The sequence below is a fragment of the Dendrobates tinctorius genome, unplaced genomic scaffold, assembly GCF_039654945.1.
Source record: "Dendrobates tinctorius isolate UK_male_01 unplaced genomic scaffold, ASM3965494v1 ptg000054l, whole genome shotgun sequence".
NCBI lineage: Eukaryota > Metazoa > Chordata > Amphibia > Anura > Dendrobatidae > Dendrobates > Dendrobates tinctorius.
The window spans coordinates 18137230-18157943 of record NW_027361722.1 but is presented as its reverse complement, the minus strand read 5'-3'; the positions used below and the strand labels follow the sequence as shown (position 1 = coordinate 18157943).

The window sequence follows — 20714 nt, the reverse complement described above, 5'->3', positions numbered from 1 at the left end:
TATTTGCTCCAAAGTCTGTTGCTCAAATAATGATCACATCTTCATATTCACTACCAGACCACTTTCATTAAAAGTCCAAAGGTGGACCTATAAAAAGAGAGAACCTCCATAATCAGTGTCAGAAGTAAAGTGGCAACATAAAATATATTAGAGCCATACATTGTACCCAACACAGCGTCAGTAAGCGAGTGCATTAATGTTAGCCTCAGTTGCCCCCATAAACATTTTGTAGCGCCTGCATTTCTGCCTGCAGTCCCTCTCTCACTGCAGAGACATCATACTCATCGCCGAGGCTCCCGTTTTGCTCCTTCACGGTCTGCTGCTGCCCAAGGTGCATGCACTCCTAGCAGGTCTTCAGGCACTGTGCTTAGAGGGGGCACGCACGCACACTTCCTCTTTCTTAAAGGGGCCGCGCGTGTTCCTCTAAATTGTCCTCAGCCAATAGCTGGAGATCTCTTACTCTTTAAAGCGCCTCCTCCAACATGGAGGTGCCTGTGCAATGTTGTGAGTTTGTTCCTAACACCATTGTCAGTTCTCAGGTCCCAGTACTTGCATCACAGCCTGCTGCACCCGCCAGTGCTTTCTTTAATGGTAGCCGAGTCTATTGCACCCACCAGTGCTTTTCTCAACGGCAGCCGAGCCAGATGCACTCACCAGTGCCTTTCCTCAATGGCAGCCAAGCAAAATCAAGACTGTTGGCAAGCAGTGCATGAGGAAGTAAAACCTGTCAGGTCCAAGTTGGTTCTGTAGGTCTCTGGTCATACTGGCCCACTAAATTACCAATGGATCCTCTATAACAGACCTGTAGAGTCCAGAAGAAAACAGCTCTCTTTAGAGATGACTTTTTGGAAGAGCCAGTCACCTGCCATTTGTCTAGTCAGCACCAGAGGTAACATCTATGGGGGTTCAGGTTGAAAAGTGTACTCAACCTCAATATGTTCTTCTGAGTTTATAAATTCCTCTGCCGGTAAATGATTCAGGACAGATTAACGACTTCAGCCCCACAGACATCATAGCCAGTGCCAGTCCAGTTAGTAATATGAAATGTATGCCTGACATAAACAGGTTCCTCACAGCTCAGCTGCTTATCAGGCCCGGTACTTGGCCATCTGGCTTCTTGTGGTTTCTATTTTGTCACGTCCTTCTAAGAATATGGAGATTGAGAAATTACATATCTACTGTCATCCGTAGGAATCGCCAGTAAGAGCTCACTGTGGATGCTGAGGCTGAAGGCGACCGGTGACTCACAGCAGGGTAATTAGTAGTCACTCGTCTACACTCGGGTGTTCCCGACTAAAAGATTAGATAGATAGGAAATAGGAATAAAATACTTTCTAGACAGTATGTCTGCTTTCCTATATATCGGCCTATCTAATATCTATGTAATCTAATATATAAAGCTCAAAGTGTGTATGTATGTGTGTATGTATGTATGTGTGTATGTCCGGGATAGGCATCCGCACCGTCGCAGCTACAGCCACAAAATTTGGCACAGTCACACGTCTGGACCCCGAGAGCGTCCTAAGCTATGTTGTGAGGCGAAATTTTAACCCCGCGCGTTCCAATTCACCAAACAATTTTGCCCCCGTCTACATACTGGGGAAAAAGTGTGTGCGCGTCAAGCCCCGCCCCTCATTATGATGTCATAATGCCCCTATTTGCATACTGGGGAAGCAGTGTGTGCATATCAAGCCCCGCCCCTCATTATGATGTCACAATGCCCCTATTTGCATACTGGGGTAGCAGTGTGTGCGTATCAAGCCCCGCCCCTCGTTATGATGTCACAATGGTTGCCATGGCGACGCTGATGTCATCAAAGGTTGCAAGCCCTGCCGCCGCTCATTATAATGTCATAATGGTTGACTATGGGATGGAGGATGTGTGATGGGTATATGGGCACCGGTCTATGGGATGGAGGATATGTATGATGGGTATATGGGCACTCGACTATGGGATGGCGAATATGTATGATGGGTATATGGGCATGGGACTATGGGATGGAGAATATGTATGATGGGTGTATGGGCATGGGACTATGGGATGGAGGATGTGTGATGGGTATATGAGCACTCGACTATGGGATGGAGGATATGTATGATGGGTATATGGGCACGCGCCTATGGGATCGAGGATATGTATGATGGGTATATGGGCACGCGCCTATGGGATGTAGGATATGTATGATGGGTATATGGGCACGGGACTATGGGATGTAGGATATGTATGATGGGTATATGGGCACGGGACTATGGGATGGAGGATAATTATAATTTGCTATAACTAACCACAGTTAGTTACTATGCCCGGGCAGCGCCGGGCTCTTCAGCTAGTATACTATATGGAGGAAAGTATTGATCCTCATGTCTTTTCATCTGGCCCCAGTGCCCACGGTGTATATCATCCGTCCTCTCTCCCCCTCAACCACCGGGGTAACAAGTCCGTTCATGACATTTCATCCTCCTGAATCTTCCCCTATCACCTGTGAGTGATATTATTGAGAAGTGGAAGGAACAGCGGCAACTTCATTCATGAAATGAAGACCCCGTAACGTTACTCCTCTGGTATTAACATCAGCACACACACTGCCCCCGCCGAGAGAGTCATGGCTGAGCAGTACATCACCCCCAGAAGCAGCAACGGGAGAAACGTACGTTGGGCTGAGGGGGGAGGCTAACCTGTCCAGATCATCTTTTCCAGTGGCCCATCATGCTTAGGTAAAGTGCATTACATTGTATTACTATTTGGTATATTGAATTCAATGACCTATCCATCCTCTGCACATTATTTGCAATTTTATGCTTATTTGCACTCTACCCTGTTTGCTTTACTGTGATATACTCCACAGCACATGGGATATATGGTCAATTAACCCTGTGTATTTTATATATAACCCGTGCTGTTAATACTGATATCTATAGATTAGTCTATTCCCTTTTACTTTTCTGGATAGGATATGTCTCCTCCTACTGGACACTTTGGTATTCATGTTTTAACACTTTTCTTCTATCTGTATTTTAATTGGCTTTACAATAATTATTTTTTATGTTATTAACATTATATATGGTTCTCTTCTTTTGACTACTTTTATGTAAGTCCTAATTTGTTTGTGTATCTTCAAAAAAGCGCCACACTCGGGAACACCTAACTCTTGACCTGGCAACTTCACCTGTGTTGGTGCTCTGGGGAGTAGCTGCCCACCTTGTGTCTCTGGCCACCTCACTGCCTCTTCCTGCCTGTTTTGGTGCTGTGAATCCCTCCCCCTGTGCGCTGCTGTCGTTCCTCTGCATGTCACCTTCCCAGGTTGAGTCAGTGACTTAATCATCCACCATCTCTTCTTCCAGTTCTGCAACCCTGATCCTCCTTTCGAGTTGCTGATGTAACAACACCACTTGCTGGCAATTGTGTCTCATCATCATCCACCTCTTGTGACAGTAATTGCTGTTTCCCACAGTCGTCTTCTTGTGACAGTGGCTACTCAAATATTTGAGTATCACTACATATGATCTCCTCATTTACCGCTTGAAAGGGGAAGGGTGAGAGGCCAGAATCAATAAATGGAAATGTGAACAGCTCTTTGGAGTGTCCCAGTGTGGAAACACTTGTCTCCAGGCACTTGGGATGGTGGGAGGAAGGAGGATCAGGGTGAGGATTATGTGGTCCAGAATCACGGCTACTGAGACTGAACCGTGTGGAAGACATGGTGGTGCTGGCAAACTGACTGGAAGCATTATTTGCCATCAATCCAACAACCTTTTCACACTGGCCTGGCTTCAAGAGTGTTGTTCCGTGCCCCCCCTATAAAGTGGGGCAGGAAGCTAAATCGACATGTGTGTGTTTGTTGTGCTCCCGTAGCAGGCACAGTTTCACCTTGCCCACATCCTTGGCAGCTGCGCTCACCATCAGCATCACGCCCACTTCCCCCTCCTCTACCAAACACCTTGTCCATTATAAATTTCAGATGATATATCCCTTTGGAGAAATTTTTGCTTGATTAGTATTGGTAGGAAAATTTGCCCACCTCAGATGGACTTCTTACACTGCAGTAGCAATATAACAATGCTATTTCTATCCAACCAAGTCTGGCTCTATGCTTTTGATGCACAACTGGCACAGAATGAGTGGTGTACAATATTTCCCTACTAAGAACAATTTGCAGGATTAAAAACAAAAAGAATATTATTAGCCTGAGAAGGGATTTTGGTATGTGCTGCAGTACAAAGGACTTACAAATAACCCTATCCTGTCCTACACTATCCCATTGGCACAATCTCCAGATAAGTGCTGCTATCAGCAGTATGAATATTCATTATAATAATAATAAGTGCTGTTGTTGCAGTTGAAATAAATATTAATGATGTCGAATCCCTGCCTATACCAGCTACAACTCTGTACCTAGGCTATGAAAACCTCAAAAAGAGGAAAAAATCCTCCAAAAAATTCAGATACAAACCAGACAGGCCTAAATGCATCTGCACTAATCCAGGGAGCAGCAGACCCAAGTAAAATGGCAGCTGCACAGGTGCATAAATACCAAATGAAGCAGCCAGCCTACAATCAGGGATTGGCCGTGTGGCACACCAGTGCAGAAGAAATAATCCGCATGTGGCAGTGTTCACACAGGGAATGCAGGGCTTCTGGCTAACAACCTCTTAGTAACACCATATAGGGGGGCTGCCCAGTGCCAACTAGAATGCATCCCGTGTGAACAGAGGCCACAGGCAGATTATTTCTTCTGCACTGGTGTACCACTCGGCCAATCCCTGATTGTAGGCTGGCTGTTTCATTTGGTATTTATGCACCTGTGCAGCTGCCATTTTACTTGGGTCCCCTGCACCCTGTATTAGTGCAGATGCATTTAGGCCTGTCTGGTTTGTATCTGTACCTAGGCCAGCAGTACCGCTCCCTACGTTGCCTGTTTCGGTTGGCACACTGTGTCGAGCATGGCGTCCCGGGTCTTATAAGACCCGATGATGCTATACGGCCTGCCAATCACAGAAATGCCACAACCAAGATGGCTGCAGCATTACAGTAACTGGCAGGCAATCTCCGCATGTTTATTGGCTTTCTAACAAGCACCAAACATGCGGTGCGGGAACCCGAGCTTGTGCGCTAGCATCCAAAAAAACTTGCCGAGTACCGAGCATCTCGAGCACACTGATGCCGAGCGAGTAACAAGCAGTGACGAGAATGCTAGCTCACCACTAGTGCACAGCAAGGCTGTTTTGTCACTACTACACATTATGCTCATTTTGACAGGCGCTTTTTCAAAAGGATTTTGAGCGGAATTTCCCTTAAAATTATTTATTTCTATGTTCAACTTCTGATTTTGGCTTAAATATTTTGCAGGAAAAAAATTATCAAATACTGACATATGAAAGTGGCCTTAGACATATATTTACCAAAGTATTCCAATGTCTCCAAAGTAAGCAGTATTATAGTAGATATATTCCTGTACATAGGGGCAGTATTATAGTAGTTATATTCTTGTACATAGGGGCAGTATTATAGTAGTTATATTCTTGTACATAGGGGGCAGTATTATAGTAGTTATATTCTTGTATATAGGGGCAGTATTATAGTAGTTATATTCTTGTACATAGAGGCAGTATTATAGTAGTTATATTCTTGTGCATAGGGGCAGTATTATAGTAGTTATATTCTTGTACATAGGGGCAGTATTATAGTAGTTATATTCTTGCACATAGGGGGCAGTATTATAGTAGTTATATTCTTGTATATAGGGGCAGTATTATAGTAGTTATATTCTTGTACATAGAGGCAGTATTATAGTAGTTATATTCTTGTGCATAGGGGCAGTATTATTGTAGTTATATTCTTGTACAAAGGGGCAGCATTATAGTAGTTATATTCTTGTACATAGAGGCAGTATTATAGTAGTTATATTCTTGTACATAGGGGGCAGTATTATAGTAGTTATATTCTTGTGCATAGGGGCAGCATTATAGTAGTTATATTCTTGTACATAGAGGCAGTATTATAGTAGTTTTATTCTTGTATATAGGGGCAGCATTATAGTAGTTATATTCTTGTATATAGGGGCAGTATTATAGTAGTTATATTCTTGTACATAGAGGCAGTATTATAGTAGTTATATTCTTGTACATAGAGGCAGTATTATAGTAGTTATATTCTTGTGCATAGGGGCAGCATTATAGTAGTTATATTCTTGTACATAGAGGCAGTATTATAGTAGTTATATTCTTGTACATAGAGGCAGTATTATAGTAGTTATATTCTTGTGCATAGGGGCAGCATTATAGTAGTTATATTCTTGTACATAGAGGCAGTATTATAGTAGTTATATTCTTGTACATAGGGGCAGTATTATAGTAGTTACATTCTTGTGCATAGGGGGCAGTATTATAGTAGTTATATGATTGTACATGGGGCAGTATTATAGTAGTTATATTCTTGTACATAGAGGCAGTATTATAGTAGTTATATTCTTGTACATAGGGGCAGCATTATAGTAGTTATATTCTTGTATATAGGGGCAGTATTATAGTAGTTATATTCTTATACATAGGGGCAGTATTATAGTAGTTATATTCTTGTACATAGAAGCAGTATTATAGTAGTTATATGATTGTACATGGGGCAGTATTATAGTAGTTATATTCTTGTACATAGAGGCAGTATTATAGTAGTTATATTCTTGTACATAGGGGGCAGTATTATAGTAGTTATATTCTTGTGCATAGGGGCAGCATTATAGTAGTTATATTCTTGTACATAGAGGCAGTATTATAGTAGTTTTATTCTTGTATATAGGGGCAGCATTATAGTAGTTATATTCTTGTATATAGGGGCAGTATTATAGTAGTTATATTCTTGTACATAGAGGCAGTATTATAGTAGTTATATTCTTGTACATAGAGGCAGTATTATAGTAGTTATATTCTTGTGCATAGGGGCAGCATTATAGTAGTTATATTCTTGTACATAGAGGCAGTATTATAGTAGTTATATTCTTGTACATAGGGGCAGTATTATAGTAGTTACATTCTTGTGCATAGGGGGCAGTATTATAGTAGTTATATGATTGTACATGGGGCAGTATTATAGTAGTTATATTCTTGTACATAGAGGCAGTATTATAGTAGTTATATTCTTGTACATAGGGGCAGCATTATAGTAGTTATATTCTTGTATATAGGGGCAGTATTATAGTAGTTATATTCTTATATATAGGAGCAGTATTATAGTAGTTATATTCTTATACATAGGGGCAGTATTATAGTAGTTATATTCTTGTACATAGTAGCAGTATTATAGTAGATATATTCCTGTACATAGGGGCAGTATTATAGTAGTTATATTCTTGTACATAGGGGCAGTATTATAGTAGTTATATTCTTGTACATAGGGGGCAGTATTATAGTAGTTATATTCTTGTATATAGGGGCAGTATTATAGTAGTTATATTCTTGTACATAGAGGCAGTATTATAGTAGTTATATTCTTGTGCATAGGGGCAGTATTATAGTAGTTATATTCTTGTACATAGGGGCAGTATTATAGTAGTTATATTCTTGCACATAGGGGGCAGTATTATAGTAGTTATATTCTTGTATATAGGGGCAGTATTATAGTAGTTATATTCTTGTACATAGAGGCAGTATTATAGTAGTTATATTCTTGTGCATAGGGGCAGTATTATAGTAGTTATATTCTTGTACATAGGGGCAGCATTATAGTAGTTATATTCTTGTACATAGAGGCAGTATTATAGTAGTTATATTCTTGTACATAGGGGGCAGTATTATAGAAGTTATATTCTTGTGCATAGGGGCAGCATTATAGTAGTTATATTCTTGTACATAGAGGCAGTATTATAGTAGCTTTATTCTTGTATATAGGGGCAGCATTATAGTAGTTATATTCTTGTATATAGGGGCAGTATTATAGTAGTTATATTCTTGTACATAGAGGCAGTATTATAGTAGTTATATTCTTGTACATAGAGGCAGTATTATAGTAGTTATATTCTTGTGCATAGGGGCAGTATTATAGTAGTTATATTCTTGTACATAGAGGCAGTATTATAGTAGTTATATTCTTGTACATAGGGGCAGTATTATAGTAGTTACATTCTTGTGCATAGGGGCAGTATTATAGTAGTTATATGATTGTACATGGGGCAGTATTATAGTAGTTATATTCTTGTACATAGAGGCAGTATTATAGTAGTTATATTCTTGTACATAGGGGCAGCATTATAGTAGTTATATTCTTGTATATAGGGGCAGTATTATAGTAGTTATATTCTTGTACATAGAGGCAGTATTATAGTAGTTATATTCTTGTACATAGAAGCAGTATTATAGTAGTTATATTCTTGTATATAGAGGCAGTATTATAGTAGTTATATTCTTGTACATAGAGGCAGTATTATAGTAGTTATATTCTTGCACATAGGGGGCAGTATTATAGTAGTTATATTCTTGTATATAGGGGCAGTATTATAGTAGTTATATTCTTGTACATAGAGGCAGTATTATAGTAGTTATATTCTTGTGCATAGGGGCAGTATTATAGTAGTTATATTCTTGTACATAGGGGCAGCATTATAGTAGTTATATTCTTGTACATAGAGGCAGTATTATAGTAGTTATATTCTTGTACATAGGGGCCAGTATTATAGTAGTTATATTCTTGTGCATAGGGGCAGCATTATAGTAGTTATATTCTTGTACATAGAGGCAGTATTATAGTAGTTTTATTCTTGTATATAGGGGCAGCATTATAGTAGTTATATTCTTGTATATAGGGGCAGTATTATAGTAGTTATATTCTTGTACATAGAGGCAGTATTATAGTAGTTATATTCTTGTACATAGAGGCAGTATTATAGTAGTTATATTCTTGTGCATAGGGGCAGCATTATAGTAGTTATATTCTTGTACATAGAGGCAGTATTATAGTAGTTATATTCTTGTACATAGGGGCAGTATTATAGTAGTTACATTCTTGTGCATAGGGGGCAGTATTATAGTAGTTATATGATTGTACATGGGGCAGTATTATAGTAGTTATATTCTTGTACATAGAGGCAGTATTATAGTAGTTATATTCTTGTACATAGGGGCAGCATTATAGTAGTTATATTCTTGTATATAGGGGCAGTATTATAGTAGTTATATTCTTGTACATAGAGGCAGTATTATAGTAGTTATATTCTTGTACATAGAAGCAGTATTATAGTAGTTATATTCTTGTATATAGAGGCAGTATTATAGTAGTTATATTCTTGTACATAGAGGCAGTATTATAGTAGTTATATTCTTGTGCATAGGGGCAGCATTATAGTAGTTATATTCTTGTACATAGAAGCAGTATTATAGTAGTTATATTCTTGTACATAGGGGCAGTATTATAGTAGTTACATTGTTGTGCATAGGGGGCAGTATTATAGTAGTTATATTCTTGTGCATAGGGGCAGCATTATAGTAGTTATATTCTTGTACATAGAGGCAGCATTATAGTAGTTATATTCTTGTACATAGGGGCAGTATTATAGTAGTTATATTCTTGTACATAGAGGCAGTATTATAGTAGTTATATTCTTGTGCATAGGGGCAGCATTATAGTAGTTATATTCTTGTACATAGAGGCAGCATTATAGTAGTTATATTCTTGTACATAGGGGCAGTATTATAGTAGTCATATTCTTGTACATAGGGGTAGTATTATAGTAGTTATATTCTTGTACATAGGAGCAGTATTATAGTAGCTATATTCTTGTACATTGGGGCAGTATTATAGTAGTTATATTCTTGTACATAGGGGCAGTATTATAGTAGTTAGTTGTGCTCAAAAGTTTACATACCCCAGCAGAATGTTTGCTTGCTTGGCCTTTTTTCAGAGAATATGAATAACACCAAACCTTTTTCTCCACTCATGGTTAGTGGTTGGGTGAATAATAATAATAATAATAATAATAATAATAATAATAAATTTTATTTCTATAGCGCTGACATATTCCGCAGCACTTTACATTTCAGAGGGGACTTGTACAGACAATAGACATTACAGCATAACAATAATCACATAGATCATAACAGATACCAAGAGGAATGAGGGCCCTGCTCGCAAGCTTACAATCTATGAGGAAAAAGGGAGACACAAAAGATGGGTGGTAACAGTTGCCCTGATTGTATGGACCAGCCATAATGTTAAGTGTGAAGCCATTTATTGTCAAACTACTGTGTTTTCTCTTTTTAAATCATAATGACAACCGAAAATATCCAAATGACCCTGATCAAAAGTTCACATACCCCATTTCTTAATACCGTGTATTGCCCCCTCTAGCATGAATGACAGCTTGAAGTCTTTTGTGGCAGTTGTGGATGAGGTCCCTTATTTTCTCAAATGGTAAAGCTGCCCACTCTTCTTGGCCAAAAGCCTCCAGTTCCTGTAAATTCCTGGGCTGTCTACCATGAACTGCGCGCTTGAGATCTCCCCAGAGTGGCTCAATGATATTGAGGTCAGGAGACTGAGATGGCCACTCCAGAACCTTCACTTTGTTTTGCTGTAGCCAATGACAGGTCAACTTGGATCGTTGTCATGTTGGAACGTCCAAGTCCGTCCCATGCGCAGCTTTCGGGCAGGTGATTGCAAATTTTCCTCCAGTATTTGCTGATAATGTGCTGCATTCATCTTTCCTTCAACTTTGACTAAGTTTCCTGTGTCTTTGTAGCTCACACATCCCCAAAACATCAGTGATCCACCTCCATGCTTTACAGTCGGAATGGTGTTCCTTTCATTATAGGTCTTGCTGACCTCCCTCCAAATGTAACGTTTATAGTTGTGGCCAAAAAGTTTGATTTTGGTCTCATCACTCCAAATTACCTTCCTTCAGAAATTTTGAGACTTGTCTCTGTGCTCTTTTGGGTATTGTAGGGGAGATGCTTTGTGGCATTTGCGCAGTAATGTCTTTCTTCTGGTGACAAGACCATGCAGCCCATTTTTCTTCTAGTGCCTCCTTATTTTGCATCTTGAAACAGCGACACTGCTAGTTTTCAGAGAGTTTAGTACTTCAGCTGATGTTTTTTGTGGGTTTTTCTTTGCATCTCAAACAATTTTCCTGGTTGTGAATGAAAATTTTGCTGGTCTACCTGACCGTGGCTTTGTTTTTACACAGCCCCTGATTTTCCATTTGTTAATCACAGTTTGAACGCTGCTGACTGGCATTATCAATTCCTTGGATATCTTTTTGTATCCCTTTCCTGTTTTATACAGTTCACCTACCTTTTCCTGTAGATCCATTGACAATTCTGTTGCTTTCCCCATGACTCACAATCCAGAAACGTCAGTGGCTGGATGAAAGATGCAAGAGTCTGTCTGGATCCCAGAAACTCATTCAGTTTTTATGCACACACACTGATTACAAGCAAACAGGTGACAGGTGAGGATGTTCCCTTTAGTAGCCATACAAACCCATTTGTTTCAACTTCGGTGCATGTTATCAGGCCAAAATCACCAGGGTATGAGAACTTTTGATCAAGGTCAATTAGATGTTTTGAGTTGTTATTATGATTTAAAAACAGAAAGCACAGTAGTTTGACAATAAATGGCTTCACCCAACCACTAACCATGAGTGGAGAAAAAGTTTTGGTGTTGTCATTCATATTCTCTGAAAAAAAGGCCAAGAAAGCAAAAATTGTGGCTGTGTATGTAAACTTTTGAGCCCCACTGTACCTCCTGTATTATACCTCAGAGCTTTGATAACAGAAACATTACAAAACTATCACTCAGAAATACTTACTGTATGGGGAGCGGCCACATATGGGGCAGCTCCTCGTCTGTCATCAGTGATACAATTGTCTTTCTGACTTCCTTTTTGAGAAACTTTTTATTAAATATCAAGTGGCCGAAAGTGAAGGACGTCCTGATCCGGGGCCAAGAGCCGGCGTCCCCCGCTGTCTGTGCAGCATCATATTTATACTCTTTGTAGGGAGGGCAGGCGGTGATCTGCAGCTCAGTGTCAGGAGGGGTCTGAGCCAGCAACACACTCAGGAGCGATCAGGACACATCCTGGAGTGCTGCACCCACGGGCACTCACTGTACCCCTACCTGACCACTGCACTGATTATGGAGGAGTGAGGAACATGCGGAGGACTCTCAGTATGACACCGGCCGCTGGTGGGACTCAAACTTGTCACAAAGGGAATCTGCTTCATCTCATGATCCTACAAGACGACACTAAACCAGGAGGTAACTGACTTCTTATAGCCATTTTGTTACAAATACTGGTTGACCTAAGGATGTAGCAGAGCTGAGTTTACTGACCTGTTGTTTAGAGATTTACATAGGACTGCAGCTGGTCCCACTACACATCGTCTCTTAGTCATCAACATGACTAGCGAGCGACATGATAAACTCAGCTCTGCTATATCTATGCATATGACAAGGAAAAATATAATGTTGGTGTAACTTGAAGCTCGTGGATCCCAATGCAAAATCTACAATAGGACCCCTGAGGATCACCGTGTAATAGCAGCGGTCTTTTAATATTGGCCAAAGAGACCTTTGGGCCCCTGATGGTCCGGAGCCCGGGAGCAACTGCGATCCCTGCACCGACTGTATAATACGGAAGTAGCAGATCCGAGGTTGTCATCAGGCACAATGTACAGGACGGCGTAATGAGTTACATGGGACTGCAGGTAAAGCCATTACTGTATCCTATAGGGATGAGAGACAAATGTATCTGCTGCATCTCCATCATCTTAAAACAAAGCAGCAGAACTAAAAAGTGATGGCGGAGTATACAGATACATGTGACAAGGGAGCAAATCACATGTTCCCAATACAGAGAGACGAGGAAGAGAGGAGGAGAAGGAGCCGAGGACGCTGCACCGTGCGGGGGGCACCATCAGAGACACCGACCTATCTCTCATCCATCTATTATCTATCTATCTATTATCTATCTATCTATCTATCTATCTATCTATTCTCTAGTATCTATCTATCTATTATCTATCTATCTATTATATATCTATTCTCTATTATCTATTATCTATCTATCTATTATCTATCTATTCTCTATTATCTATCTATTTATCTATCTATAGCTATCTATTATCTATCTATCTATTATCTATCTATCTATCAAATCTATTTATTTATCTATCAATCATCAGTCTGTTATATATCCATTATCTCTCTATCTATCTATCTATCTATCTATCCATTATCTATCTATCTATTATCTATCTTCTATCTATTCTCTATTATCTATCTATTATCTATCAATCATCTATCTATTATCTCTCTATTTTCTATCTATTCTCTATCTGAGTGGTCTTTGTTGTCAGCTCTGCTACACCCTGATGGAATCCTATAAGACCACTCTAATGTTCCGCAGTCCATAGTTCCATATTACCCCTGTGTTTTTCTGTGCTCTTCTACCTGTAGGATCTTCTGTGGCCGCACACGGCCCGGCCCTCTGCTATCTCTGTGCGGACACCTCGCGTTACATAATATACAGTAACATTATACTATACAATAATAAACATGAAGTAAGAAATCCAAACTTCTGCTCCAGTCATAAACATCTTTGTAGCCTTCCGCCTGACACTGTTTCAGGTTTTTAGGTGTTTTTTTTTACCTTTATTCTGAAGCGTAAATTATAAAAAAAATACATAAAATGAAAAAAAATAAGAATATAAGAAAATACATTTATTACTAAATATAAGACCACTCATTTGTAGCAGAGCTGAATGTGTCGCTGAGCCACTCCTTGTGGACTCCTTACAACCCTGAGTATAGCCTGAACCACGTGACAAACTCAGCTCTGCTACATCTAAAAAGGACTACAGTAATTAGTCCAAATTGATAACTGTTTGCCGTTATATAAAGAAATACAGCTCCATCCTGCAGCAGCCGACCCCCGGGCCAGCTATATGGGCATATTTCAAAGATTCATTGATTGCCCTATTTAATAACATTCTTTTTCTTTAAGAAACATATTTCTGACTATATCATGTTATAAAAATAATATATTTCTGATTACATCAACATTAAGTTGTTCCATTCTAATAAAAAATAAGCTAAAAAAGTACAAAATAAAATCGCTAAAATAAAAAGTCAAATAATAAAACAAGTAAAAACATGACAGCTGAAAAATTAAAAAATTTATATTTTAATTGGTTTATTACCAAATCAACCCAAAAAAATGTAAAATAATAATAATGGAACAATAAAACAAATAATAATAATACAAATAATAATAATGAAATAATAATAATGATGATGATGATGATGATGATGATGATGATGATGATGAAATAATAATAATAATAATAATAATAATAATAATAATAATAATAATAATGGAATAATAATAATAATAATAATAATAATAATAATAATAACAATGGAATAATAATAATAATAATAATAATAATAATGTAATAATAATAATAATAATAATAATACAAAAATTATTGATGATAATATGATTAAAGAGACTTCAAAAATGACATTTCTCTGGCTTCTGACTTCTGATCAAGATAAAAATAGTTTAATTTTTGTATATTAAATTTGAGAATAAAAGGTTTACAATGAAATAGAAAAAAAATATTACATTAAAATGTTATTGACAGCCATTTTTACCATGATTTGCAGCACTTCCTGCGACATGCTTTACTGCACCTGATCCAAATTGTTTTCTTATATCAAGCAGAGCAATGACAGCCCCTACGTGGGCGAATATTGAACATAATGCTATTTTCGGCCTTGTTTTTGGCCCCGGCGGCGGCAGCAGGGCATAGGATTCCAGTTTGTGATCAGTCAGAGGAATGTTTACAGCAGATTCACAGGCGCGAGATTGTCCAAACATTGTAGGTGCGCTCTTCAATTCCACTTCTGTACACAGCAGTCAGGGGAATGTACACACAGGGCAGCCGGCAATATGTCAGCGGATCGGCCCCGGGGGGCACGCATCACCCTGCGCTCGGCCCAGAGTCCAGACACCACGTCTGCCATGTGCTCAACTAAAGCTTCATCTTCATCCAGGAAGGAATCCTGCTTTTCTGGAATTATTGGAATTCTTACATTGGCCAGTACCGTGAAATAATTCCTTAAATCCAGCATGTGATAATCCAGAAAGTCTGATGAACCTACAAAGATCTGAAATTCTGATAATCCGGCGGCCGTCAGACCCCATCACAATTTTTTATCTATGAATCTATCCAGGTTTGGACTGGCCCACCGGAGAACCGGAGAATCTTCAGGTGGGCCCTGTCTTCTCCTTCAGTGCAAACCTTGCAGCAGCTGTGGGGCTCCTGCGTTGGGGAGAAAGGTGGGCCCTCAGAATCAAATCCTCTGGTGGGCCCAATGTTCTTCAGTCTGACATTGAATCTATCTATCCCAGATCTAGAAGAAGTATAATGAGACAGAGACAAAAACACAACAATACGGGGGCAAAGGATACCGTCATATATAAGGAAAATAAGCTCCTAATAAGGAGAAAAAATGAGGACTTTTTATTAGCCCGTGTGGCGATGTCACAGTTCCATGACAGAACTCATCCCATATCTTCTTTTATCTATCTATTATCTATCTACAGTGGGGAAAAAGTCTTTAGTCGGCCACCAATTGTGCAAGTTCTCCCACTTATAAAGATGAGAGCGGCCTGCAACTGACATCATAGGTAGACCACAACTATGAGAGTCAAAAGGAGAAAACAAATACAGAGAATCACCTTGTCTGATTTGGTAAGATTTATTTTGCAAATTATGGTGGAAAATAAGTATTTGGTCATTAACAAAAGTTCATCTCAATATTTTGTTATATATCCTTTGTTGGCAATGACAGAGATCAAACGTTTTCTGTAAGTCTTCTCAAGGTTGGCACGCACTGTTGGTGGTATGTTGGCCCATTCCTCCATGCAGATCTCCTCTAGAGCAGTGATGTTTGGGGCCTGTCGCTGGGCAGCACGGACTTTCAAATTCCTCCAAAGGTTTTCTATGGGGTTGAGATCAGGAGACTGGCTAGGGCAGCCGAGGACCTTCATATGCTTCTTACGAAGCCACTCCTTCATTGTTCTGGCGGTGTGCTTGGGATCATTATCATGCTGAAAGACCCATCCACATTTCATCTTCAATGCCCTTGCTGATAGGAGGAGGTTTGCACTCAAAATCTCATCTCACAATACATGGCCCCATTCATTCTTTCATGTACACAGATCAGACGTCCTGATCCATTTGCAGAGAAACAGCCCCAAAGCATGATGTTGCCACTCCCATGCTTCACAGTAGGTATGGTGTTCTTTGGATGCAACTCAGCATTCTGTCTCCTCCAAACGTGACAAGTTTTGCTTCTACCAAACAGTTCTACTTTGGCTTCATCAGACCATATGACATTCTCCCAATACACTTTTGGATAATCCAAATGCTCTCTAGCAAACTTCAGACGGGCCCGGACATGTACTGGCTTAAGCAGTCGGGCATGTCTGGCACTGCAGGATCTGAGTCCCTGGTGGCATAGTGTGTTACTGATGGTAGTCTTTATTGTGGTGGTCCCAGCTCTATGAATGTCATTCACTAGGTCCCCCCATGTGGTTCTGGGACTTTTGCTCACCATTCTTGTGATCATTTTGACCCCATAGGGTAAGATCTTGTGGGGAGCCCCAGATCGAGGTAGATTATCAGTGGTCTTGTATGTCTTACATTTTCTTATTATTGCTCCCACAGTTGATTTCATCACACCAAGCTGCTTGACTATTGCAGATTCAGTCTTCCCAGCCTGGTGCAGGGCTACAATTTTGTTTCTGGTGTCCTTCGACAGCTCTTTGGTCTTCACCATAGTGGAGTTTGGAGTGTGACTGTTTGAGGTTGTGGACAGGTGTCTTTTATACTGATAACAAGATCAAACAGGTGCCATTACTACAGGAAATGAGTGGAGGACAGAGGAGCCTCTTAAAGAAGAAGTCACAGGTCTGTGAGAGCTAGAAATATATCATTTTAAGGGTAGGTTAATTTTAACATTGAGAGATAGAATATCAAAATTAAAATCCAGAAAATCACACTGGATAAATTATTTAAATTTATTTGCATTTTGCAGACAGAAATAAGTATTTGATCCCTCTGGCAAACAAGACTTAATACTTGGTGGCAAAACCCTTGTTGGCATGCACAGCAGTCAGATGTTTTTTGTAGTTGATGATGAGGTAAGGGATTAAGGTCTGGAGACTGGCTAGGTCACTCCATGACCTTAATGTGCTTCTTTTTGAGCCACTCCTCTGTTGCTTGGCTGTATGTTTTGGGACATTGTCTTGCTGGAAGACCCAGCCACAACCCATGACCTGGCAGAGGGAAGGAGGTTGTCACTCAGGATTTTACGGTACATGGCTCCATCCATTCTCCCATTGATGCAGTGAAGTAGTCTTGCGCCCTTAGCAGAGAAACACCCCCAAAGCATAATGTTTCCACCTCCATGCTTGACAGTAGGATGGTGTTTGTTGGGTCATAGGCAGCATTTCTCTTCCACCCAATTCAGTGAGTTGAGTTAATGCCAAAGAGCTACATTTTTATCTCATCTGACTGCAGCACCTTCTCCAAATCACTCACAGGGTCATCCAGGTGTTCATTTGCAAACTTCAGAGGGGCCTGCACATGTGCTTTCTTGAGCAGGGCGACCTTGCGGGCACTGCAGGATTGTACCTTTTATGGTGTAATGTGTTACCAATGATTTTCTTGGTGTCTGTGGTCCCAGCTGCCTTGAGATCATTAGCAAGTTCCCCACGTGTAGTTTTAGGCTGATTTCTCTCTTTCCTCATGATCAATGATACCCCATGAGGTGAGATTTTGCATGGTGCTCCAGATCGATGTTGATTGACAGTCATTTTGTACTTCTTCTATTTTCTTACTATTGCACCAACAGTTGTCTCCTTCTTGTTCAGCATCTTACTTATGGTTTTGTAGCCCATTCTAGCTTTGTGCAGGTCTATGATCTTGTCCCTGTTATCCTTAGAAAGCTCTTTGGTCTTGCCCATGTTGTAGAGGTTAGAGTCTGACTGATTGAGTCTGTGGACAGGAGTCTTTTATAAAGGTGACTATGTAAGACAGCTGTCTTTAATGCAGGTAATGAGTTGTTTAGGAGCATCTAACTGGCCTGTAGGAGCCAGAACTCTTAAAGGTTGGTAGGGGATCAAATACTTATTTATCACTGCAAAATGCTAATAAATTTATATACAGCTCTGGCAAAAATTAAGAGACCACCACATCAAATCCCTGTCATGGGTAGCCCATTTTCCAGACCTGAACCCCATTGAAAACCTCTGGAATGTAATGAAGAAGATGATGTATAGTCACAAGCCATCACACAAAGAAGAACTGCTTAAGTTTTTGCCCCAAAAGCCGTGTGACAGACTGGAGAAAAGCAGCCAAGACGCATGAAAGCTGGGATTAACAATCATGGGGATTCCACATAATATTGATTTCTGAACTCTTCCTGAGGTAAAACATTAGTATTGTTGTTTCTAAATGATTATGAACTTGATTTCTTTGCATTATTTGAGGTCTGAAAGCACTGGGGGTTTTAATTTTGACCATTTCTCATTTTCAGAAAAAAAAACTAAATTTATTGCTTAGGAATTTGGAGACTTGTTGTCAGTAGTTTATAAAATAAAAGAACAATTTACATTTTACTCAAAAATATAAAGAGAAAAATCAGACAAAGTGAAAATTTGGAAGTGGTCTCTTAATTTTTGCCAGAGCTATAATTTATACAATGAGATTTTCTGGATTTTATTTTTGATATTCTATCTCTCAATGTTAAAATTAACCTACCCTTAACATTATAGACTGTTCATGTCTCTGTTACTGGGAAAACTTACAAAATCAGCAAGGGACCAAATACTTATTTCCCCCACTGTATCTATCTATATATTATCTATCTATCTATAATCTATCTATCTATCATCTATTCTCTATCTATTATCTATCTATTATCTCTCTATCTATCTTATCTATCATCTATCTATTATCTATTATCTATCTATTATCTATCTATCTATCTATCTATCATATATCTATCTATTATCTATAATATATTATCTATTTATTATCTATCAATCATCTATTATCTATCTATCTATTATCTATCTATCTGTCATCTATTATCTATCGCTCTGTCATCTATTATCTATCTATTATCTATAATCTATTACCTATCTATCATCTATTATCTATCTATTATCTATCTATCTATCATCTATTATCTATCTATCTATTATCTATCTATCTATCACCTATCTATCTATCTATCATCTATCAATCCTCTATTCTCTCTCATCTATTATCTATTATCTATCTAATTAGCTATCTATTATGTATCTATCGATTATCTATCATCGATCTATCATCTGTTATCTATCTATCTATCTATTATCTATCTATATATCATCTATCTATTATCTATCATCTATTATCTATCAATCTATTACCTATAATCTATTATCTATCTATCATCTATTATCTATCTATCTATTATCTATCTATCTATCATCTATCTATCTATCACCTATCTATCTATCTATCTATCATCTATCAATCCTCTATTCTCTCATCTATCTATCATCTATTATCTATCTATCTATCTATTATCTATCTATCATCTATCTATTATCTATCATCTATTATCTATCAATCTATTACCTATAATCTATTATCTATCTATCTATCATCTATCTATCATCTATCTATCTATCTCATCTCTTTCAGAAACCTTTGTGCACTTTTTGCATATCCCCACCCATCAGAGATTTCGTTCCTGCCCCCTCCTCCTCCAGAAGGCAATATTTGCTTTATTTAGGTTGCTCATTCTTGCATCCGCCACCATAGTCATTACTTTCTCATTACTTGTGGATCTTGTGATTCCGCCTCCTTATCTGTTGGCTGTGAAGGCAAGTGATTGTGTGTCGGCTTTTATAGTAATTCTCTTTCTTCTCGCTTACTTTACATTTGAATTCCTTTTAGAATTCTTACATTATTTGACCTCTTTTCTTAGTTTTTTCATTTACCTTTCATATTACAGTATTTGCTTTTACTTTTTATGCATTTATTTCCTGATCCGCTTGTTTCATATACCAATAATTTTTTTTTTTTTTACTTTTGATGGTTTAATAATTTTGTTTTATTTAGTGTTTTTTTTATGGTTTTTAGATGCTCTCTACATACTTCCCTTTTTTTTGTCATTTATCTATCTCATGTATTAGTTTTCAAAAATAGACGATATTTGGTTTTCCATCCTGCACTGCGATGGTTTCAGCTCTAGATGTGGTTGAATTTGCTTATTTCAGCCATTTATTTCATGTTTTCGATGGCTTTACACTTTATTCAAGAAAACTTTTTTTTTTGCGATTTCCACTTTAAAATCCATAGCAACATGTCAGAAAGTTACAATGGCGGGGGTCCACTAGCAGGGATCCCCACTGATTCCCAAAAATGTCAGGGCTCCTGTGCACCTGGACACATTTTGGTAAAAAATTTTATGTGGGTGAAATTGTGACCAGTCCTGAAAGGGGGAAGTTGGAACAGTAAATCTCTTTATATTGAAAATTGGGAAAGTCTACATACTTGGACTCCCCCATCAATGGTACTTTCTTTGACTGGTCAGAAGAAAAATTAAAGGGGAAGCACACTATAAAATTATGTGATGTCAAAGATGTTATCGATGAGGATTCATGA

The 20714-nt window shown here is 38.7% G+C and overlaps 1 protein-coding gene across 4 annotated transcripts in view; it reads left to right on the top strand.

The window, feature by feature from the left end:
• GJA5 (gap junction protein alpha 5) overlaps positions 1-20714 on the top strand; it is a 116443-nt gene that overhangs the window by 9420 nt on the left and 86309 nt on the right. For 2 of the 4 annotated variants that reach the window (XM_073577201.1, XM_073577197.1), the window contains exon 1: positions 11902-12237. The exons of 1 other annotated variant lie outside the window; for it this stretch is intronic. The gene's annotated coding sequence lies outside the window, so the exon portion shown is untranslated. Of the gene's footprint in view, positions 1-11901; positions 12238-15592; positions 15741-20714 lie in introns of those variants that run through there. One more of the 4 variants, XM_073577198.1, reaches the window with a different exon arrangement.